This window comes from Rhinoderma darwinii, chromosome 8 (assembly GCF_050947455.1).
Source record: "Rhinoderma darwinii isolate aRhiDar2 chromosome 8, aRhiDar2.hap1, whole genome shotgun sequence".
In the NCBI taxonomy this organism is placed as follows: domain Eukaryota; kingdom Metazoa; phylum Chordata; class Amphibia; order Anura; family Rhinodermatidae; genus Rhinoderma; species Rhinoderma darwinii.
The window spans coordinates 12690376-12713511 of NC_134694.1; the positions used below are offsets into that span (position 1 = coordinate 12690376).

The window sequence follows — 23136 nt, forward strand, 5'->3', positions numbered from 1 at the left end:
TGGAGGGGGAAGGGAAGGAAATGGCTCCTTCTAGAAAAAAATCACAAATATACGGATGTAAAAAAAATATATATTTTTGGAAACCATTTTTTTATTCAAGTATATTAAAAGCAATAAAAGAGAATAGTTATAATTGTTACTCAAGCATGGCAAATAATTGTGAAATTTATTTAAATATTTAATGAAATTATTATTTATTTATGTTTTATTTTTTTTAGATAAAATATCTAAATAAAACGGTGGACGCAGCCGGTCCAGCACACAACACCACACCGGTCATTTTTTGTAGTTCTTAGAAGAGTCCGGCAGTAATAGACTTTATGTTCTTAACCCGTGTAAAATTCAGGTTGTTTTTTTTTTTTTTAGTGTTCTATCTGTCTGCCCTTTACTGCTTGGGAAAAAAAAAATCTGTGCCTTTTTTTTGCCGTTAAATTACCGCTTACAGAGGCGTTTTTAGTGCTGAAGGTCATTTATCAATGTCTCGCTGGTTAGAAACGTGGTGATCTTGATAAATCTGTTTCAGTCGTATTAAATTCTTCTCAAACTGCTTGCAGCACGGGGGGTGCGGCGCCATGTTATCAGCGGGAAGACACCGATCCTTGTGTGGCCTTACCGTGGTGACCTCCAGAGCCTGTCGGCGTTGTCTGGCCTGCAATATTGTTTTACAATGCGGAAGACGTTAAATCTGACAGAGATCGCCCTCTATTCTTTCATATATCAGAGTAAGACATAAAATCCTTTCTTTGTTCTCTGATCTGAGGTGCATTAAAAAAAAAAAAAAAATAAGTGATGTGAGCTGCATACAGTGTTACATGAAGGTTCTAGAATCCAGTATAGAATCCATCACTTACCAGTGCGGAGGACGTATGAATTTTGAAAGCATATCTACAGGCATCTCATGATTGACGTCGTTTTGTACTCTGTGGTAATTTTTTTTTTTCTTTCATTTTTTTCTTCTTTTTCTTTTGAAATAATGTAATATACAAGTAAACCTTCCTGAATGACCACCCCTGATCTACGTCACATCTTATTGCGCTAGGTTTTCAGTCACCATATATTGGCCTTTTCTTTGAAAGGACCACCCCTTTAGAAGGCCATTTTTTTCCTGTGATTAGACGGTCATCTCCAGGCGGTTTTATTATATGTACTTTCAACAAATATGGCGCATAGCTGACGTTTGTGTATAAGGCGGTTTCTGTAATTTTATCTAATCTTTTCCTTTTTATTCAATTGTTACCTGTGTCTGCCAATGACGGAGCGACAACCGAAACGTAGGAATTGGATCAATTCTTGGAGGTGCGTGTACGTTGCCATTACCCTTTTTTTCATGGTTGTATACATAGATGAGTTTAGTCGCCGTTTTAAACTGACATTTATATATTAAAACAAAAAAAGGCGCCTCAGACTACGGCCTACTGTTACCTTCAGGCCAATTGTCCCTCGTAGTTGACCAAAAGTCAGTCTATGAATTACCTGTGACGGTGATGCTACATGCGTTATTTGCAACGTCACCCTCTTGCTTGTGTTGTAATGGTTTATATTTATAGGAATTTGCCGCCATTTCTAAATACATATTTGGAACAGTGTAAAAAAATAAATAAATTCGCCATGTTCAACCATCATTTACCTCATCATTCGGCAATAGTCAAAATGGCTGCCTGTACAGATGTACAAAAGATACACACGAGTCATACAAAAGGTATAGTCTTAAAGTCTGGTGGAGAAAACCCAATTTGTGCTATATGGGGACATAGAAGTGCGGCCTGACTTGGGTGAAGTTTGCATGTGATTTGTGACAAAACCGCGTGAAGATTGAAAAAAAAAAAGTCTTGCATTATTACTGCGGCCATGATAATCTGAATTGCTCTATGGGTTGTCTCAATATGCTTCAACAAGTCTGCACTGTATACAACTGAAACCTAATATTTCTGGCTTCTATAAGTATTCCAATGATGTGTCGTGTGATACAGACTCTGTGTAGAACTAGAGTATATAGGTTTGGTGCCATGGTGTATGTATCTGCGTATTCGATAAACCTGAAATCCCTTACAGTTCAAGGCATCTAAAAAATAATACTAACATATAGGATCTAATAGGTGAAAGTGACGGTAAAACACTATTCAAAGATGGCTGTGAGAAAGGCCAAGAAACGTGTTGGGATCACAGGATACCCATATCCGCTTGTGATCGAATGACCGGATTTCATAGTCTATACCAGACCGTGTCACAGCCATTTTGTGAACTCATATCTTAAAGGGATTGTATAAAATTAGAAAAACATGGCTGCTTTCTTCCAGAAACAGCGCCACTCTTGTCCATGGGCTGTGTGTAGTATTGCAGTTCATCTGTATTTGAGTGAAAGGGGCTCAGCGCCATTACCACACACAGCCTATGAACAAGAGCTGTTTTATTTCTAGAGGAAATCAGCCATGTTTTTCCGATCCCATACAACCCCTTTAATGGGGTTTTCTGAACCACTAAGCCTTGAGTATAAAAACGGCCTCGGCCTTGTAGCCTAAAACAACCAATAAGGATCCATCTTTTCTTTTCCAGTTGTTTTAAATAAATAAAAAGCTGATTTGTGATTGGTTATTTTGGGAAACATGGCAGTTTTTTCTCCCAGGATAATTATTGTGATTAGATAGGATGACTATTCCCAGCAGTTGGTGCTCAGGTGTCTACACATCCATTAGTCGCTGCGTCATATTGTAATTCTACTAGATGCGACCCCATGACATTTGGATGGGCCTCATGTATAATAACTAGTCCAGGCCAAAAGTGGAACAGTTGTCCATAGCAACCAATGAGATCACTTCTTTCATTTACTTACTTGCACTGAAAAAATGAAAGCTGCAATCTGATTGGTTGCTATGGGCAACATCTCACACTTCCAGTTGGTTTTATACATATGTTTTAAAGGCATAATTGTGTATATATAATATATACTGTGTATATATAGGGTAGATTGATCGAAACGGTGCAAGGGAAAATTTATATGGTTGCCCATGGCAACCATATTCCATTTCATTTTCGTGTTTTTTTTAGTGTGTGATAATTTTTATTATTGGTCTGTGTAGTCGTATTATTATGCCGATTTATCGCAGTCTTACATCTGTGGGACAGTCACTTCTATGCTGGCGACATCTCCTTTTTATATCGGACACGTTTTCGGCACGTGACATTTAGATTTCAATGATTATGGCATTTGGTTGTAGTTATTCGCTGAAATCATTGGTTGACGCTCGACCTCGTAGTGTGTAGACCCCGCCTTACCCTATAACAGACTACATTGCCTAATAGTGTGGCAAAGATGGAGTAGTGTGCAGTGTATATTGTATAGATGTGCTTGGCGTATACTCATTGTGTGATGTCATGGTGGTATTCTTAATGTAATGAATAGGGGTAGCCATGTATAGCTGTTATGGAGGAGTACAGTCCACGTATCTGGTGTTGTAATTTTATAAACTAGTTATATAGGGGTAGAGCCATGGGGGAGATTTATTATGACCGTAGATGAAGGCGGCCTGTAATAAATAATTATCCAGGACACATGACTACTAACCCGGTATCTGCCAGTCCATCACACACTGTTTTTGCGAAGCTACATGTATTGTAAATTGGAATATGTGAAAGTATCAGCAGTTATTTAATGGCAAAAAGAGGGTCCAAAAACTGAGACTGTACCTTTAAATAAAGGCTATAGTCAGTTGTATAATAGTTATATTTATAGTCAGCATTGTGGTCGCTGTGTTGTAGTTATGGATGAGAGTAGTAGTAGTAGTAGGGAGGAGTGGTTATTGTAGTCATGTGATAGTTTCTCGCCTCCCTGTGTTTTTACACTTCCAAGGAGAGAAAAATCTTATAAAGTTGTGTATGTTTTCAAGTGTCCAAAGACAAAATTTGTGTGTGTAATAAATACACACACACACACACACACACACACACACACACACACACACACACACACACACACACTCTTTAAACACAAACCACAAAAATATCCAACTACATTGTGAATTAATACCCTAAATATAAGAGGGTGAATTTGACACCATGCGTAATTGTAAAAATAATCATTACAAATCACACACACAAAAATTGTATCCATTTTTTGTAATGATTTTTTTTTTAATGTATGCCGATATTGTAAGAAGGTCATTGAATAGTGTAGTATCATTTATTATTGTGCTAACCTGGCAAAGTACTGCTTTTACTATGTTACTCGGTAAATGTTGGCATCCTAGGTACGTCTGGATGGAAACAGTCAGCATGTATAGATAAATGCAGTCCCTATGCATACCACCAGTCCAGTGTCACCCATATATTTAGTTGTAGGTTGTGTTGTCTGGTATACACTTTACATAGTTTTTATAGTCACGTGTGCTATGGTTGTTGCGTATGATACTATTCCTGTATTTGGGATGCCTTTGTGGTTGATGGGCAGGTATGACCTCCTATAGGTGCAGTTTTATAGGTGAAGTGTAGTGTGGTTGCCTCCGTCTGGTATTGGCACACAGCCTGAGTGTGTGGTGATCTGATCAGCATTTATACCCAATATATCACTATGTTCTACATATGTGGCGGAATTACTATAAGCAAAGCGGAAAGATGACTGTGCTTACAGTGCGTTATTGATGATGGACCGTAGTAACGGTGTAACGGGGATATTACGGCGTCCTATGTATTGGTGGCATTGATTGATTGGGTGCAGAGATATATCATGTAGGTGTGGTACATTGCTGTAGAATTATTAATGATGGAGAAAAGACAAAGTGAACGCGCGCCATAAATGGGTGTTCTATAAGGTAATGTATCGGTTTTAGGACGGGCAGATGTGATTTTTCAAATATTTTTAATTAAAATGATCCATCCGCTTGAGCGATAGGGAAGTGACGCAGTGTTACACGGTCAATGGTGGTAAAATGGCGCAATGCCTGAAGTGTCAGGAATGGAGAGGCAGTGCAGAGATATCTATGTTGTCTATGGTGACGGCAATGGGGCTCACATTGTGTTCAGACATCCAATCACATGACCTGGTTCCATACACAATACTACACACAAAGGCTCAGATCTTTTGTTGGTGTTGACAAGTTTGTGCACCCGGGGATCACCGTCTTATTATTCCAGAAATAACATGGGAAAAGGATGCCGTCCGATCCATTATTACATAGAAAGTCAACTAGAGCAAAAAAAACAAACCTACCAAAAAACAAATCGTATAAAATATTTCTATCGTGCACGCTGCTGCCGATACCTAATGCAGAAGCAAAGAAATGGAGCTGCAAACACAATATCCATGGTGATGTTACCCTCCTGGGAGGGGGATATGAAGCAGGGGGCAGTGTTAGGTTTGGGATTAGGCCTTTTTGTGAAGGCCTGAATTATTACGAGCTCTGGATCCTTGCAGCAGATATTAACTACGACCGTGTGCACACTTATATGTGAGCCCTAAAGAAATTGGCCTCACTGCATTATGATGAATTTGGAAGGATCCAGCTCTTTATACCATTCTACTTCTAAAGAAGCAATGGATATTTGAATATATATATATATATATATATATATATATATACACATACACATATATTATGATCAAAAAAATCCCACTTTTTTTTTCTTTCGTTTTTTTTTTTTTTTTTTTAGATATTCTCCATATATGTTCCCCTTTAAAGCATTGCCACTTACTGTCTAGAAACAGCCCCCTCTTAATATTCTCCTTACAAATCATCAGCAAAGTTGTAAAGAATTATTTTTTTTTCCCATCAGGCATTACAATAAAACAAATTAATGCAGAATGATTGGTCGGATTTATGGCGGGATTTGGAATCCCAAAACAGAATAAATGACTGACCCTTTTTTTTAATAAAATTCACTTTTTTTTTACCCACTTTAAAATAGAATACGGTTTTCCCCTTTTTTTTTGGTGGGGGGGGGGGTGTCTAATGCTTACTAGATTTATTCCATCAAAAATTATTTAAGAGACCAATTTCTACAATATCAGATGTATAAATGTCAATTATTACAAGCTTGTTAGAGTTATATATATATTTTTTTTTTTAAATTTAGATACTGATTTGACAGATTTATTTTTTTTACACAATGTATAAAATGACTTCATTTTTTTTATTTTTTATAATTTCATTTAAATTTGACTCCTATAGCCAAAATAAACCATTATTTTCTAACTGTACTTCTGGGGTGGGGGTGGTAAAAAAAAAAAAAAACAACAGAATATCTTGCAAAATTTCTTTATTTTATAATTTTACCTTTTTTCTTTTGGATTATACTAATTAACTAATTTGAAGGGGAAAAAAAAAACCCATAAAGTAGATTCCTATTATAAAAGAAATACGTAAAATATACAGGAAAATTCACATACCAATATAACCAGCAATAACATTTTTTGGATTTCTATAGAAAAAAAAAATATAAATTACAAATTTAAAAAAATCTTTACCATCATAAAGTGATGTGGTTTTAGTGAATTGGAAGTTTGGTCCGTCCAGTGCTGGTCCTGAAGCTCCAGACTTCTAGCCACAGATGTCCAGACACAACCCTTGGCTGGAAATCTCTATTGAAACAAGAATTGCGTTTGGACAATCAGTAGCGAGCGCCTTGTGTGTCCAGCTGTGTCCGTAGCTCCTTGATCTCCCCCAGACCCTGCCCTCCACCCCCCTTCCTCAGGGGGTTCCCCCACATATAGTCCCCTCCATCATAACACCGCCTGGGCAATGTACACAAACAGCATGATCCCCATATACTCACTAATTATAGCTCGCAGTCTGCTCTTTTAACCCTTCTATTACTAGATGAAAGCAGCCAGGAATTGCAATTCGATCGGAAGGTTCATGTCCATTCAATATGCTGCAACTGACTAGAAGCGAACAAAACAATTTTTTTTCTTATCCTTTGAATTACTAGAAACAATTTTTTGAAAACATTTTTTAAAATAAATTAAAAAAATGTCACTTTTTTTTTTTTTTTCATTTGATAAAATTATTCTAAATCTCATTTAAACCCTTTACGTATTCTGTATCATCATTTACAATCCTATGCTTTCACCCAATGTGAAGATCTCACAAATCTTGCCCCCTCCGCTGCACCTCCCCCCCTTCTAGATCCCCAGATCTTGATTGCAAAATGAAATATGAATGCAGCAAGAAGGTACTCAGACCTGCAGAAAACACCGCACTTCCCACCTACCCCCTCCAGGGGCACTTCCTGGGACACCCAGCTTTCTCTTTACCCTCCCCCCCCCCCCTAAATAAATAAATTACCCCACCTTATATCATGTGAATTTTAAATGCAAAAACCAAATACATCTCCTGCAACACAAATCCACATAATTTCAGATTCAGACAGAACAAGTAGCGCGTACCGCATATCTACACATTCTATAAATCATGAAGCCCTCTGCAAAGACCAATTGAACCACCCCAAAAAAAAAAAAATTCAAAAAAATTTAGAATAAATTCAATTTTCTCCTGAGGAGTCGTATAAATAATCTAAGGTATTCTCTTCCCATCCCTAGAACCTCCTCACCCGGATCATAGCTAAACAAGTCTGAGGAACATGGAGGAAGATGGAATGGATGGACGGATGGGACAGATGTTGGGTTCTGCACCTGTTACCCTTGAGCATTTAGAGGAGTAGGTTTCCCCAAAAAAAAATTGCAGATCCACACTGGGTACCTGGAAGCATATAAGGGGGAGGCAGGATGACCCCATCGGAGGTCCACCCCAAGGAATCCTCTGCTGAATGTTTTGTATCGGTGGCTGGTGGTCTTCGTTTTGCATGTAAGGTCGGTCCGTCCACCCAGTTGGAGATGAAATGAAGAAGAAGAGGAGGTAATGGTGTAGTGCGTTGTAGGTTAATGTCACCGTCCGTCAGCTCTGGAGACCTCGTCTTGAGCTTTGCTGGATGTCTCTGATGCTCTGGTGGGTCCTTGAAGGCTTTTTTACTTCAGTCACACAACAATGAGTGTGTTGCAGAGGAGGGATAGAAAAGAATGGGGCAGGCCTTCAGATGGTACTGAATTTGAATAACACCACAGGATGATAAATGGTCATTGTGTTTTTAGAGTAATGAATCTCTACTGTCTCCATAGCAGAGAAGCAGCAGCTGCAATCTGGAGCCTGCCACCTCTTAAAGGCATCTCCCCCCCCCCAACCCCCCAAAAAACCCTCAAGAACCTGCAAACACCCCCCCCCCCCCTTCCTTTCACTTCACCGCCTCCTCAAGCCCTCCCATACTACTTACATATAAGCCCTTGATCCTAATCGGTGCATTTCTCTGTTGGAATTGAGATTTGGAAAACTAGTAGAGGAATTTACTATGCCAATTGATGATAGTAGCGGGGGCGATATAACCGCTGGCTAGTTAACTGGTTAGGTGCCAAAGGGCTTTAATGACGGAGGCCTGAGGTATCGGCATTAAGGCCCCTTTTGTGTCTGTCCATCCGTCCCCCTATCCGAACGTATGTTTTTGAAGCAGGTGCGGATACCTTGTTGTTTGGGGAGAAGTGACGTCTAGTAGTTGTGAGATGCCGGGTCAATGAGTTATCAATGCTGGGGAGCCTGGTCTGTATTGAGAAAATATTAAAACAGGTGGAGAAAATACTAAAGCGTATTATAATAATCATAAAACGACTTTAAAAAGAAGTTAGACTAAAACCACAAAACCTCAAAATGTATCTTTAAAAAATAAATAAAGTTTAAGCAAAAAAAGTAACAAAAAGTAAATACATTTGGATAGGCTGAAAGGTTTTCGAGCGAATGATAAACCTTTTTGAAACTGATTCCTTCATCCCAAGTTTCCAATTGGCTTTATGCTAATGAGTAGGTAATGACATCTGCCCATTGTGCCGCGCCATCCACCTCTCGATAAGCACTAAATAATAATGCCATACAAAGCCAACGGCTACTGCTGTTCTGTGTTCTTTAAATGACCCTGTCCTTCTTTTTTTTTTTTTGCTCTTTATTATTTCGGCTCTCTACTCTCTTCTGGAAGTGAAGGCTGTGTAGACGAGGGGACACTTTCTCTCTCTCCTTCTCATTATTTGGGAAATTGATGGATTGTCTTCCTTGTGTTGCAAATTTCCCTCTTTTTTTCCTCCTCCTCCTCTTCTCTTTCAGGCCCTGCTCACCCTCTGTTATTAAAATCATTTCACTACCAGAAGGGACTTCCAATGCACACAGGCCTGAAGAAGGGTTTCGGTAAAATTGGTATGGAAGTACATATAGGAATATACTACTGGTGCCATCGTGGGTTGCAAGTGGATGGTCGGGCCGTCTTGGCACACATGGTCATTTTTGCCTGAGCAGCTGTTGCTCGGTGGCATGCTATAACCTTCTTGAAAGACCCAATGGGCAATCCTGACCATCAATGTGACTGGTGGGAGGTGCAGGAAAGTAGTGACGGCCATATTTTATACAACAGATGCTCCCATGAAGGAATATTCACGTATATCGCCCACAACGGCCTCCTTTATTGAAGTGTTTGGTAGATTAACAAAGAACAAGGCAAACAAAAAAAAAATCACCCAAGGATCAGATTGTATATTTGGTGTTACATTATTGTTACATGGGCTGAAAGTTCTTTATACCGAAAAATTTTTTAACCAAGTGTCATGGTGCTCAGGGCATTATATGGGTTGTCTGGTATTTCCAGGGCCGGGACGAGGGTTAGGCGGTCAGCTGGGGTGCCACCAATGGGGGATGTGTGGTGGGGAGTCATTTTATGGATTCCTATAATAAAAATACAGTGCTTTGCCTTAATATATATTTGTACAACCAATTAGAGCGCTGGAGGGAATGGGGTTTGGATTACGTGTAATAAATAGGAATGCGAAGGATTGGTGGAGGCAATTTTATGAGTGACCTCTATTAAACTTCAAAGACCAAGGGCACATTCTGAAACCCCTGTCTTGAGCACCAAGAGAGCTTGTCTTACCCCTGGGTATTACAGATCACCCCTATTCAGAGGAGAGGTGCTGTGCTGCAATACCACACACTACCTATGGACAAGAGTGGCGCCGTTTCCTTGTAGAAAGTTTAATGTTTTTCTAATCTCAAACAACTCTATAAACTTGACCGGTGTATGTGGCATAGCAACACTGCAGGGGTGGGGTTGCGATTGTCATATGTACCTATGTTTGGAGGCCCGCCAGCTCCCTTGCAACAAAATTACTAAGTGGCACAGATATGCAGAAGACAGGTCGTGATAATATCTAATGATCTAATTACCCTAGACAAGGCGATCTCATTATACAAGTACATATGTGTATTTATCCTCTACAGTGTGATGTCATCAGTGGTGGGTGAGTCCTAAAGCTTCAAGCTACCCCTCACCGAACTCTCAGCAGGACATGCAACCCAAAGAGTGTGAGACCTCAATAACCAGGAATTGGGCGTATTCTGTGTATATTTGGTATTTATTATTTGTCCACTGTATGGAGTTATGATTTGAACATAATACATAATAATGGCAGTATTATTTTAACATAGTAGTGCACAATTATTTGCGCCTTGTACGGTGCTATTTATGCGCTGTATGATGCTATTATTTGAGCATTGTGTGGTGCTATTATTTATGCGCTGTACGGTGCTATTATTTATGCGCTGTACGGTGCTATTATTTATGCGCTGTACGGTGCTATTTATGGACTGGTGCTATTTATGCGCTGTACGGTGCTATTTATGGACTGTATGATGCTATTTATGCGTTGTATGGTGCTATTTATGGACTGATGTTATTCATGCGCTGTACGGTGCTATTTATGGACTGTATGATGCGATTTATGGACTATGGTGCTATTTATGGACTATGGTGCTATTTATGGACTGTATGATGCGATTTATGGACTATGGTGCTATTTATGGACTATGGTGCTATTTATGGACTATGGTGCTATTTATGCGCTGTGTGGTGCTATTATTTATGCGCAGTATGGTGCTATTATTTTATGCGCAGTATGGTGCTATTATTTTATGCGCAGTATGGTGCTATTATTTTATTCGCTGTATGGTGCTATTATTTTATGCGCTGTATGGTGCTATTATTTACGGACTTTGTGGTGCTATTATTTACGGACTATATGTATGGTATTATTTTGGTAGTATATGACCGTTCTTATAGTAGAAGACACTCCCATCTCTGCATATCCTAATTGTTTACTTCGCAGCCAGAAACCACATTACTGAAGATCTCCTTACAAATAATCCCTTCATCTAGGATGGTAAAATGTGTAAAATATAAATACAAGTGTATACATATATATGAGTGTTCTGCATCATAGGGCTCAAAGAGGCTCTAGTGGACCTAGGTAAGAATGGAGATTGCCAACCCCTTACTAGACTGTAAGCTCTTGCGGTCACACACACTCTTCAGTATTTTACAGCGATCTATACTGTTCCTTAGGGTTTTGCACGAAAGAATAAAACGGCAAAATCCATATACCATGCTACAGATAAGGACAATAATATCATATAGAGCACAGACATGAATTCATACTTGTTCCTACCACTTGGTAACTTCCACCGGCAATGACAAAGCAGTATATAGTAAATGGCTATATGTATAGCAGCACAGCTGTGCGGAGTGGACAGACCGCCTTACCCAGTGACCCGTGGTGCATGTACACTGGGCTCTCCGCACAGACACTGCGGCCTTTTCAGGCGGGGGTGGTAACCCTTACAACCAGATAAATAATCCACATTGTCTTCAAGCAATGAATATTATTGACTTTTTAACACAACAGCTGCAGTAGGCGCCGGCTTATAGAGACTGCAAGGCAAGGGACAGGATAGCGAAGACAGAAGCCACATAGATATATTCTAGTCTATATTAAATATATATGTGAACGTTCTAGATCGGTTTCATTAGGTTCTATGGATCGCTGCCCAATATGCAGATTTTTTTTTTTACCGCTGATCATCACATTAAAAGGGGACCATCAGCAGTTGCATAATCCCCTGTATACATAGCAAAGAAATTGGGGTTCTTAAAGATAGCCGTTCTCTGGGAGGGGGATCGTTGTGTCTTATACATATTACTATATCCCAGGCAGGCCGCTGCTTCCCCTACAGGAACGTGCCCAGGATTGAGTATCCATAATAAACAAGACTATTCGTTCCACTCAATCCTGGGCATGTCCATGTAAAGTTAGTGGCGGGGATATAGTAATATGCCTAAAACGTAATCCCCCCTCCCCCATCCAGAGGACGGAGATCTGTAAGAACCCCAATTTCTTTGCTATGTTATGAAACTGCTGCTGATCCCCCTACATGTCTGTGTAGGGAAAAGTAGCTGTCGGCCCTGGTGCAAGACCTATTGCTCTCGCTTGGGAAAATGATGTTCAGTAAGCACCTTAGGGCGCGATGCCCTGTATACGTAGACCTTGTGATTTGGAGCCATTAGGTTTGAAGAACATGGTTGTATGACTTCTCTGTACGATCTCTGTCGTAATACACTTCTTTGGGGCTCTACCGTACGAATCCGAATCAAAATTGTGGCATTCTGTATTATGGAACCATTGCTTGTAGGTGCGAACAACCCCCTAATACAGGGACACCTACACGAGGCCTTGCATGTAGCGCTGCATGGTATGGTATGTCGCCGGAGCACCGTCCCCCCCCCCCCCCCCCCCCCCCCCCCCCGGAGCTTCCTGGCTCCTGAATAAAATGCCAGCATGAAAACGTAACCGTGAATGGCATAGTTTAGTAGTCCATGCATTTAGGTTTCTGACCACTCCGGGGGCACTGTAATGCCGGCCATTAGTCACTTCTGTAGAATGGATTATTGAAATACTGAGGTTGAAACCAGGACTAATATTTTCAGATTTGTTTTTATTTTAGTAGAAATCTTTAAATGGATATTCTCATCAGACAACCCCTTTCATATTGGAGCCGTGGGTCCTGTTCCCGAGACCCCGGGAGAAGCGCATCCATACAGACCTGTCCCCTGGGATATGTAGCATTACATGGCAGCCATTCAGATTAGCGGCTCTAGCTCATAATAGGGTGCCACACATGACGCCCATATCTCCTAAAGGGGCACATGTACAGGGGTTGTCCTTTATTAGCTATAAATTATGAGACTATATCGCCTCTGCCGTCAAAGTTTCATTTACTGCCTTACGTTTGAGTGTGACTTGCTGTGGCGGATGCCATCCTTGTCGGCCTTTACTACTGACCGCGTCCGGAGTGATTATACCCTAGAATAGAAAGTAGGCGACCAGCATGCTGACCATCACCCCCTCCTCTTCATTGTACAGGGGCAAACTGGACCATATACTAATGTTTCATAAATGTAAGACCACTGACACGTTTATCTATGCCACCCAATGAAATGTACGCCCCCGACGTGTGCTATGCAGAGTGATATATAGTATAAAGGGATGTGAATTAGGGGGGGGCGGGGAGATATTAAGCTCTTAGAACAGAGCAAACATTTGCCGTCATCTTCAGGATTGGTGGTAGTTATCCGTACAGTGATGATGGAAAATAAAGCAGCTATTGTGTGGCATGTGCCTACAGATGTCTCAGTTACGCAGATGTGAAGGGGGTAACGGATGTCAGAGCACAAAGTCGCCACCTGCTGTCTGAAATGAGAACAGCAGCATAACTGGCAAAATCGCAAGAAAAACTTTCCCCCCCCCCCCCCCACATAGTAAACCAGACAAAATAATTCCGGTATATATTTTCACATACACTGCACTCAGGAGATCTTGTTTAACCTGAAAGGATAAACCTCATATCTTCATAGATGGTGGCATTACTGGACGTGGCAAGACTCCCTGCAGATTGCATAGAAGACTGAACTGGTGCCACTCTTAGGGCATGTTCACACGGTTATGAAAACACGGAGCTGTTTTCAAGGGAAAACAGCTCCTGATTTTCAGCCGTTTTTTAATCAAATGACCGTTTTTGGAGCTGTTTTTCTATTGAGTAAAAGAAAAACGGCTCAAAAAGTGACATGCACTTCTTTTTACAGGGCGTCTTTTTTACGCTCCGTTATTTGAAAATGAGTCGTAAAAAAACACCCCATCGCTATAGCGCCTTATTTCCCATTGAAAACCACAGGCAGAAGTTTGTAGGTGTTCCGCTTCCGATTTTTCATCCGTTTTTCGAGACGTTTACGGCCCGAGAAACGGCTGAAAATAGCCCGTGTGAACATGCCCCTACTCCAACTAAAGTGTCTCCATGCATACTGCACAGCAATGCTCCCCTGCTTGTAGTTCTTCACGTGCACAAACTACAACTACCAGCATACACAGGCCCCTTCATTGTCCTGAGCTGAGTGGAAGTTGGTCTCGGGTTAGACTGGTTACTGGGGACGTCCTGCCTGATCAATAAATGAGCAAATTGCAATTCGGCAATTGCCTCCATTATCCCGTATCGTGCACGGTGATGACGGCTCCATAGTTTAGTCATTTCATGTACTGGATTCGAGCTCTACCCTGAATTGTGTCCTTTACAATGGAGATCCAAACAGGGTTTGCCCAGGGCCCACCACGGACCGTGATCCTGTCCTGGCAACTAAATCTCCCTAAAACATTTTTTGGGTAACTTTGAGAATACTTCTAGTCTTGCATGGATTAAGAGTCGCATGAAATTTTCTTCTCCATTCATGTCTAAAGCTAGATTCACAATTCGTCTGGTTTCCTTGTTCCCGGGAGCAGAGAACTTTGGAAGCTCAGATTAGTGTTCGACAGAAGTTTAGGTTTCATTCTGTGTTTTCCATAATGCAGCACTGGGGCCGTCTAGGATGCTATGGGGGGGGGGGGGTGTAATTTTATAGATTAAAAAACTAAATTTATAGATTTAAAGACCACATATGTACAGCCAATTGGTGGCTGTATGACTGCTGACAGTGATGTCGGTGATGAGCGCTTCCATTTACTGCATTGCTTAGAGCACAGCGTCTGTCGCACAGGAGTAGGTACTGACCACGTACGTGGAGGAGAAGGAAATGGGGAATATGTATTATTAGGGGGGGGGGGAAGGCAAACATATCATTTTCCAGTTGACCGTTATGCTGAACTTCAGGAACAAATGGGGTGATGCATCCTGAAACCCCTGTCCAGGAGAGCTTGTCCTGCCCTCGAGATATTATATATATATATATATAGAGAGAGGTATGTGTTTCTCCCTATAGAGTATACCTCAAAATAAGCAGATGAATGGTGCCAAAATAGTTAAGAGGTCACGCAGTCTTATTAAAAGTTTATAATCTTTTCTCTATCTGAAACTAAATCTTTTCACGACTGAGCGCCTCGTGTTTCCACCATCTACTGGTCTACCTAAACCTGGTGTCTCCGTCTGTGTGTGTGGCGCTACCATAACTCCTGGGCAGCTCGCCCGCTGTCGTTTTGGGATTATGTTAGACTCCATTCTTTTCCTTACTCCTCACTTACACCTCTGATTTATTCTCATTTTCACTACTGTAACTCATTACTAATAGGTCCCCCCCCCCCTAAACTTTCTCCTCTCCCATCTGTCTTGAATGTAGCAGCCAGGCTCCTCTTTCTGACCGACCACAACACCAATGCCTCTACCCTGTGCCAGTCACTCCACTGGATCACAACACCAATGCCTCCACTCTGTGCCAGTCACTGCACTGTATCGCTACACAAATGTCTCTATCAGTGACTTCTGTACTGGTTGCCCATTCCCTTTTAGAATACAAATGAAAACGTATTACTCTCACCCACAAAGCTCTCCACATATCCCTCATCTCCCATCCACCCTACATGTGCTCTACATTCTGCCTACGATCTAACCTCCTTCATAATCCAAACCTCCCACTCCAAGACTTTTCTCGTGCTGCACCAGTCCTCTGGAATGCGCTACAGACAATCCGATTCATTCCCAACATTCACAGTATTAAAGTGGTTTTCCAGTCCTAAGAAACTGATGGCCTATCTTCAGAGTAGGCCATCAATATCTCATCGATCAGGGTCCGACTCCTGGCACCCCTGCCGATCAGCAGTTTTTAAGGCTGCCCCTTCAAAACAGCTGATCGGTAGGGGTGCCGGGAGTCTGACCCCAATCAATGAGATATTGATGGCCTATCCTGAGGATAGGCCATCATATTCTTAGGACTTGAAAACCCCTTTAAAGGGGTTTTCCCATCAGGGACATTTATCCACAGGATATGTCAAATGTCAGATAGGTGCGGTTCCTACCTCAGGGACCCGCACCTATCTCTAGAACGGGGCCCTCTAAACCGTGTCCTGCTGCTCTGTGTTTCGGCAGAAGCAAGTGAATTCTGACCATGACTTGGGAAACTGCGTAGCTCGCTGTGCTACGCTGTTTCTGTAACTCCCATAGTCGTGAGTGGTAGTTACGGAAACAGCGTAGGTCGCATGCTACGCTGCTTCCGTAACTGCCATTCACTATTATGAAAGTTACGGAAACCGTGTAGCTCAGCGACCTACGCTGTTTTCGTAACTCCCGACCATATAGTCAGGAAGTGGCTGGGAGTCGGCTATAGCAGAAAAAGGTAGAACGGGGTTTAGGGGGCCCGTTCTAGAGATAGGTGGGACCCGCATCTATCTGATGTTTATGACATATCTGGTGGATATGTCATCAATGTCTCTCATGGGAAAACCCCTTTAAAAAGGCTCTGTCACCACATTATAAGTGTCCTGTCTCCTACATAAGGAGATCGGCGCTGTAATGTAGGTGACAGCAGTGCTTTTTATTTAAAAAAACGATCTATTTTCACAACGTTAGGAGCGATTTTGTTTATGCTAATGAGCTTTCTTAATGCCCAAGTGGGCGTATTTTTACTTTAGACCAAGTGGGCGTTGTACAGAGGAGTGCATGACGCTGACCAATCAGCATCATGCACTCCTCTCCATTCATTTACACTGCACTAGCGATATAGATATATCACTATGTGCAGCCTCATACACAAGCCCTAACATTACTACAGTGTCCTGATAATGAATACACATGACCATCCAGCCTGGACGTCATGTGTACTCAGAATCCTGACACTTCTGAATCTTTTTTGTGAGATTCCGGCAAGTGAAACCAAATCTCGTTTAGCTCCGTAATCTCGCGAGATTTGGTTTCACTTGCCGGAATCTCACAAAAAAGATTCAGAAGTGTCAGGATTCTGAGTACACATGACGTCCAGGCTGGATGGTCATGTGTATTCATTATCAGGACACTGTAGTAATGTTAGGGCTTGTGTATGAGGCTGCACATAGTGATATAACTATATCGCTAGTGCAGTGTAAATGAATGGAGAGGAGTGCATGATGCTGATTGGTCAGCGTCATGCACTCCTCTGTACAACGCCCACTTGGTCTAAAGTAAAAATACGCCCACTTCGGCATTAAGAAAGCTCATTAGCATAAACCAAAATCGCTCCTAACGTTGTGAAAATAGATCGGTTTTTTAAATAAAAAGCATTACTGTCACCTACATTACAGCGCCCATCTCCTTATGTAGGAGACAGGACACTTATAATGTGGTGACAGAGTCTCTTTAAGCGTGCCCTGAAAACACATTTGAAGACCAGCCTAAAATCTAATCTGACTCCTCTCCTTGGCCCCCCTATTACAATAGTCATCAGAACCTGACCCCCATCACTCAGCATTATCCCCCACACTCCTTGCACCCTAATACACATTGTCCGTCATACACAGATACTGGCTGGCAGCTTTGTTACTACCCCATGTGTATAAAGATGGCCGGACCATTGTGCAGAACAAGCACTTTTTACATTGTGTCTCCCTTATTTCCTCATAGATTGTAAGCTCTTGTGAGCAGGGACCTCACTCCTCTTTAATGAATTGTTTTATTAGTTTTGTCACTATGTAATGTCGGATATTGTCTGTACATGATTCTTCTGAATTGTAAAGATCTGCGGAATATGTGTCTCTATATAAATAAAGATTATTACTATTTATAATTAAGAATTCTATTACTTTATAATAAACTTTTTGTTAAAATTCCTTACCTTTTTCTACATTATCTGAATACTCACCTAACCCTTCTCACAGTTGCGGGTTTGCTACAGTTATATCTTCCACTTGCTACAATGTATCTCAAGGAGGAATGCCGATATTCTTAGGCCTCGTTCACAAGAGCGTATCTGATTCACGCGCGTGAATCTGGTCCGTATGCGTTGCGTTATGCATCAGAGTGCTCTACGAGAGGCGTGCGTTGTTCACGCACTCGCAAAGCACATTTTTTTTTTTATTATTATTTTCAATCGAATTGATGCGCAAATCACGCACCGCACACGGATGTGCATGCATGTGCGGTGCGTGGATTTCACACACCCATTGAGTTCAATGGGAGCGTAGGTGCGTGACATGCAGCGAGTTTTACTCAGACTCTCACTGCGTGAAAAATCACGCATTTGTGAATGGCCCCATTGAAATCAATGGGTCTGTGTGCTGCGCGTTGCTTCAATGCACAACACAAGGATGTGATTCACGCTCGTGTGAATGAGGCCTTCTAGTTAAAGGGGTTGTCTGGTTTAGAAAACCCATTTTCAAATAACCTATTAAGGGATTTTGAATGGAGGGCGAGGTCCACTGTTCCGGATCCTCATTTGTCAGCCAGACTGGAAAGTGCAGCTCTCAATGTGGAACAGTGTAATGCTTAAAGAGTCTCTGTCACCAGATTATAAGTGGCCTATCCTGTACATGATGTGATCGGCGCTGTAATGTAGATTACAGCAGTGTTTTTTATTTAGAAAAACGATCATTTTTGACGGAGTTATGACCTATATTAGCTTTATGCGAATGAGTTTCTCAATGGACAACTGGGCGTGTTTTACTATATGACCAAGTGGGCGTTGTACAGAGGAGTGTATGACGCTGACCAATCAGTGACCAATCAGCGTCATACACTTCTCTCCGTTCATTTACACTGCAGATAGCGATATATCTATATCGCGATGTACAGCCTCATACACACTATAACATTACTGGAGTGTCCGGACAATGAATATACATTACCTCCAGCCAGGACGGGATGTGTATTCAGAATCCTGACACTTCACTAACACAAACCGCCCACCACAGCACAGCAAGCGTAATCTCGCGAGATTACGCTGTAAACTGTCATTTCAAACAGATTATGCTTTCTGTGCTGTAGTGTTGGGATACGTGTGCAATATATGGATATGCAATATGAGAGGGATATATAGATATGAGATATATAGGCAGACTGAGATAGATAATTGTTCTCCTCTGGGCAATGGAGCTCTCTGTAACCTGAATGTCACCGGTGGAGAGGGAGCGGATACAGTAAAGAACCGGCGCTGGCTTGTGATAATACGGATGTGGTTATTTAAATGACTTTTAGTGGTTTTGGCAAATTATACAACCTATTCCGCATATAACGGTGTAGAACAATGAACGTTCCCATTGTAAGCAAGCAGAGATCTTGAAAACCATGAGGAATTGATACATAAAGTAGATTGGAAAATTGTATAACTATTTCCTGAAACGGCAATATTCCTTTAAGAGTATCTATATATGAAAGAATCGGCTAAAGGCTAGAGATTGGCTATACAAATAAATGTAACACTGCTCACTGAACAGAACCTAAAAAAAACACCGCCTATGGGCTTTCTACAGCCTGCCACAGAATACTGCTGATGGTATATTGTTACGTCCTGTGCAGTATGACGACAGGTGGGTGCAGGAGAATGTATACAGGGCCCACAGAAGACATTGGGTAATATATATATATATACACCGTTCGCTCGCAGTATTTATTATTTGCAATAAATCCTCCCACTAGACGTCACCGCTCTCACCCAGATCCCGCACCATATGGTTTCATATTCCGTGAGGCTCTGGATGTGTGGGACATTCGTGTTTTCCACACACACACACTCAATACTCACACACACTCAATACTCACACACATAAATAATATTATTACAATGACTTTTTACAAGCGGGATCCATATGACGATAACCCAGCAGGAACTTTCACAATCTCTACGCTCGTCATGAGCAGCTGGACGTTGCTGCACCAGAAAGGCCATAGTGTGCCCGTGCGATCAGGAACGGGCAATGACTGTAATAAACAGCCGCAACCCCGCTCTAACGGCGGAGATCTGATCTCCCCCATTAGCCCCTTGAATGCAGTGATCAGTTTTGATTCAAAGGGAAAATCAGAAGGGGCATCCCTGTGATGTGGTCGAGGGACATACCTTATATAGACAGACAGCCCAGGGTCCATTAATGGACCCCAGGGCTGTATGACCATATTGCCTGCTGTTAGGGGGATACTTAGTACATAGGCAGTTGTTAGGTCTTACTCATCAGTACACAGGCTAGATAGATATATGCCATTGCATTATAGTGAAGAAATAAAAATCCCCCTATGGGATAAAAAAAAAGTAAAAATTAATATACCTCTGTAAAGAATAGCATAGTCGACTATGCTAATCTAACCAGCCTGACAGAGGCCATAAAACCTATTTTGGCCTCCATTGGGTAAATGGGGGGACCTTTCCCGGAATATATACTTTAAACCTACACTGCAAAGCAATGTGAACACAACCTATTAAAGCGAGTGAGTGCCGCTGCCCCATCATACTGTTGATTGGTTAAGGTCTTGGTGGAGAGACCCCCCCCTAACACACTCTCACACTCTCTCACTCTCTCTCTCTCTCTCACTGATGGCCTATTCTAAGTGAAGTCCTGGAAAAAAAATTAAGGAGTGTGGGCCCCGGAGCAAAAAAAAAAAACTACAAATTGAGGTCCCCCTTTCTAAAGTATGCCTTCTGCTACAAAACGGTCCAACAATACCCTTAAAATATTACCCGGAAGGTATGTGTCTTTCATTGTGTGATACCACCACTGCTCCTTTTAACTGCCAATCGATAAAACAGATAGACATGGTAGCTGTGCCAGAGTTGGGGCTTGTGCCAGGCGGATTTTTATAAACGGGTCGGAATAAAATGAAACTATTTTTCATCTGCAGGTAGCTGTTCAGCAGAGCGGAGCCGAGGCCGTAAATGATGACTCCGTGAATTACTCCACCTACTGGAATCCTGCGAGAGGTTCACTGAATGACATCTGAAGATCAATGCGCTCCTTCCACTGCCAGCCGCAACACGTACATATGTAGTGGTCTCAATGTTTAACAGGCCCAGGTTAGACGAGGACTGTGGTGACACGTAATCGTTGCTCCCATACCACCGTATGTACCTCAAAACATTTGATAACCCTTTGCAGAAGCTCTAGCTAATATAGGAGGAACCTATTTAGGAACAAGCCCCCCCCCCACACTACACATGCTACCCTAATGGGGCATTTTAGAAGGGGTCGTATGAACCACTCTAATCCCTTAGGGTATGTTCACACGCAGCGTAAAAAACATCTCAAAATACGGATTTTCAGACGTTTTTTGCGCCACTCGCGATTTTCGCTGCGTTTTTTACGGCTCCAAAAACGTCCCAAGAAGTGTCCTGCACTTTTTCGCAGCCGTTTTTTTACGCGTAAAAAAACGCCAAAAAAAACGCTCCGTTAAAGCAGAACGCCATTTTTCCATTGAAATCAATGGGCAGATGATTGGATTGCTTCCGCTTTTTCGGGCGTTTACGGCCGGAAAACCGGCCGAAAATAGGCTATGTGAACATAAGGGTTTTTCCCAACTTAGACGTTTATGGAAACATTTATGAGTTCCCTGTTCTCCAGTTAGGTGGGGTCTTAGAGTTGGAATCTCGACCCATCAGACTTTTACGGCCTATCTTGCATCTTTCAGGGCATGCTAGGGGTTGTAGTTTTGCAGTTAAGGGGTTGAAGACTAAGGTCTATAAGACCGGTCCTCAACTCGTCGAATCCAGACCAGAGACGCCGGCAAAAACTTGGAACCAAAAGGTTCTTATTTAAGAGAAAATCCTTTCCATCTGTAGTTTAGAGCTTCATAAAAATGCCACTTGTAAAAACTGTAGAATATTTCCAGCTCCTACATACACAGTTTAACCGTATGATAACTGGGGAACATTTCATCACAATTTCATCTAAAATGGATCAACTTTTTAAATAGACTGGATTAAAATGTCCTACGGCTTTGGGTATGCAGCTTCTATGCAAACCTATGTGCCTCTATGGTTACAGACTATAAACAAACCCTGTGTAGTCTTGATTCTGCAGTCCTGTTCCCTTCCACCTAACCCCCATTTCTTGATAACCTTTGCAAAAGTATGTTATCAAGAAATAGGGGACAACTTTCCCAGGATCCTGAGTGATAAATATGTCTAGTTATTATATATCCCCCTGCACCCATATCTTGAGGATCACTGGAAAAAAAAATGACGCTCAAAGGAGTGAAGGAAAACAAAAGATGGATGAAGAAAATCACTAAAATCATCATCACAGAATGAAGAAGCCTCAGGGGTGTAGCTATAGGGGGTGCAGAGGTAGTAGTCTGGCCCTGGTGCCTGAGCGAGCCACATAAGACACCAGTATTATAAATGGCACGTGGTAGATCAGGGCCCTGTAACAGATTTTGCATTGGGGTCCACAACCTTCAAGGCCTCGGAGAAGCCCAACATGCTGCAAAGAACCTGGTTTGCTCTGGAAGACCCAATATGTCTGTGTATCACACGAAAGCCCAGTGATTTCACTGCATACCATGTAATGCTTCATTTCTCCTGTGGTGGCGCTGCACTTGCTGCCGGCGGATTGCTGTGAATCCTAGCAGAGTGATCCCTTTAATGCAAGGTACCTATGACTGTAGGTAGATGCAAGAGAGTAAGATTTAGAGCAGTGGGATTTTTGGTTGACTTCACACCTTCAGGCATTTTGAAAGGTAGAAAGTTGGCCATCCCTCCATAACCTTAAGAAAGTATGACTGCCTATTAATATTCGGTATACGACGGACAGTTTTCTATGTTGTTCTATGGCGTAGTATCTTTGATTATTTATAGTTAGCCTTGTATTTGTGTTTATGGAAATTGTCTTGTATTACAGATCTCACAGCTCGGCAGTGATGGTGAACTTTGCCCAGCATGATGATCATCTGGCCGTGTACACTCCGGAAGAAGTAGGCCGCCTTTCAGGATTTTCTATTTTTCTTAGATTAGGTACTTAAGAGGCCTTTATGGCAAGATTAGAGAATCAATAAATCAAATAAATGCCAACCCAGA

At 41.7% G+C, this 23136-nt stretch overlaps 2 long non-coding RNA genes across 2 annotated transcripts; one reads left to right on the plus strand and one right to left on the minus strand.

Moving 5' to 3' along the window:
- Positions 1 to 467: 467 nt before the first annotated feature.
- Positions 468 to 23136, plus strand: LOC142658592 (uncharacterized). Its single transcript, XR_012850128.1, has 5 exons — positions 468 to 1296; positions 7532 to 7847; positions 10299 to 10428; positions 20967 to 21185; positions 22961 to 23136. It is a non-coding gene; the product is annotated as an uncharacterized LOC142658592 (long non-coding RNA).
- LOC142658593 (uncharacterized) lies at positions 6237 to 7912 on the minus strand. The gene is made up of 3 exons (XR_012850129.1): positions 7692 to 7912; positions 6766 to 6874; positions 6237 to 6571 (listed from the first exon to the last, which is right to left on the minus strand). It is a non-coding gene; the product is annotated as an uncharacterized LOC142658593 (long non-coding RNA).